We start from the raw sequence: 2,267 nt of genomic DNA on the forward strand, positions 1-2,267 counted from the left end.
CAGACACAAATAGTAAATACACACACATACGTACGCTCGCACGCCACTCTAGAGTAGGCATCCCCAGCATGGAACCCCTTATCTTAAAATATACAAGGAGAAACTAGAAAAGGTCCCAAGATATGCAACGAGACTCGTTTCAGACTTGAGGGGGTTGAGCTATGAGGAAAGACTGAGAGAACTGAACCGTATCACACTGGAGGAAAAGAGAGACAGGGGGGACATGATAACAACATGCAAGATTCTGAGGGAAATTAACAAAGTAGACAAAGCAGCGTTGTTTCATAGTTATGGAAACTAGCGACGGAAATGAGTCATAGAGACATCAGTAAGAACGTTTTCACTGACGGAGCTGTCAATGGAAAAATTTAGACATAGCAGCAATCTTTGAAGCTAATTCGAATTAAAATTTTATATGTAAATATGATACAAGGAATTTGATTCATTGCTTTAATCTAAGAACGTTCGAAAGGCGGGGCCATGGAGCCTAGCTCGACCATGCAAGCACATCTAGGGAAACACATCCCCCCCCCCACACACACACACACAACACACACACACACACACACACACACACACACACACACACACACACACACACACACACACACACACACAACACACACACACACACACACACACACACACACAAACACACACACACACACAAACACACACAAACAATGTGATATTATTCTAAACTTTTAGGAGTCAAATAAACGCGTGATTGTATAAAACTGGTTTTATTGACCTTTCAACAGTTGCGTGCGTGTGTGTGTGTGTGTGTGTGTGTGTGTGTGTGTGTGTGTGTGTGTGTGTGTGTGTGTGTGTGTGTGTGTGTGCTTGTGTGTGTGTGTGTACTCACCTAGTTGTGTTTGCGGGGGTTGAGCTCTGGCTCTTTGGTCCCGCCTCTCAACCGTCACACACACACACATGTGTGTGTGTGTGTGTGTGTGTGTGTGTGTGTGTGTGTGTGTGTGTGTGTGTGTGTGTGTGTGTGTGTGTGTGTGTGTGTGTGTGTGTGTGTGTGTGTGTGCACTTGTTGAACAATACATCTATGATTTCATCCCCAGGTGAACTACAGGTAACTCCATTTAAACTCCCCCACAGGCAAACGCAATGTTATCTGCAGATAATTCCAGAGTTATCATCAGTAAAACTACCATATAAACTCCAGAAAAATTACAGATAATGATCAGGTAAACCCAAGGTAAACCTCAGGCCATCCTAAGAATCAATTAAACCACAATGCTCTACTGATACGTCTCAAATTACTCTCATATAACTTCAGATAAATCAAAAATAATTCTAAGGTAAAGTGTGTGTAATTCAACCAGATGAGACTGCCCACTCCCTTCTGTTGTCATAAAGACAGCCCCAGCAGGTGACCAGAGCCCCCCAGCAGGTGACCAGAGCCCCCAGCAAGGTGACCAGAGCCCCCAGCAGGTGACCAGAGCCCCCAGCAGGTGACCAGAGCCCCCCAGCAGGTGACCAGAGCCCCCAGCAGGTGACCAGAGCCCCCAGCAGGTGACCAGAGCCCCCAGCAGGTGACCAGAGCCCCCAGCAGGTGACCAGAGCCCCCAGCAGGTGACCAGAGCCCCCAGCAGGTGACCAGAGCCCCCAGCAGGTGACCAGAGCCCCCAGCAGGTGACCAGAGCCCCCAGCAGGTGACCAGAGCCCCCAGCAGGTGACCAGAGCCCCCAGCAGGTGACCAGAGCCCCCAGCAGGTGACCAGAGCCCCCAGCAGTTGACCAGAGCCCCCAGCAGGTGACCAGAGCCCCCAGCAGGTGACGTGAGCAATCAGCAGGTGACCAGAGCCCCCAGCAGGTGACCAGAGCCCCCAGCAGGTGACCAGAGCCCCCCAGCAGGTGACCAGAGCCCCCAGCAGGTGACCAGAGCCCCCAGCAGGTGACCAGAGCCCCCAGCAGGTGACCAGAGCCCCCAGCAGGTGACCAGAGCCCCCAGCAGGTGACCAGAGCCCCCAGCAGGTGACCAGAGCCCCCAGCAGGTGACCAGAGCCCCCAGCAGGTGACCAGAGCCCCCAGCATGTGACCAGAGCCCCCAGCAGGTGACCAGAGCGAGAACTCTCGCTCTCTGAATTTTCTGATGTCTTCCAAGAGGAAGATTCCAAGATTCGTATATAAGTATTACTGGAATTATTGCATGAAGCAGTAAAATAGGTACCTGGGTGTTAGTCAGCTGTCACGGGCTGCTTCCTGAGGGTGGAGGCCTGGTCGAGGACCGGGCCGCGGGGACACTAAAGCCCC

The sequence above is a fragment of the Procambarus clarkii genome, chromosome 35 (assembly GCF_040958095.1).
Source record: "Procambarus clarkii isolate CNS0578487 chromosome 35, FALCON_Pclarkii_2.0, whole genome shotgun sequence".
NCBI lineage: Eukaryota > Metazoa > Arthropoda > Malacostraca > Decapoda > Cambaridae > Procambarus > Procambarus clarkii.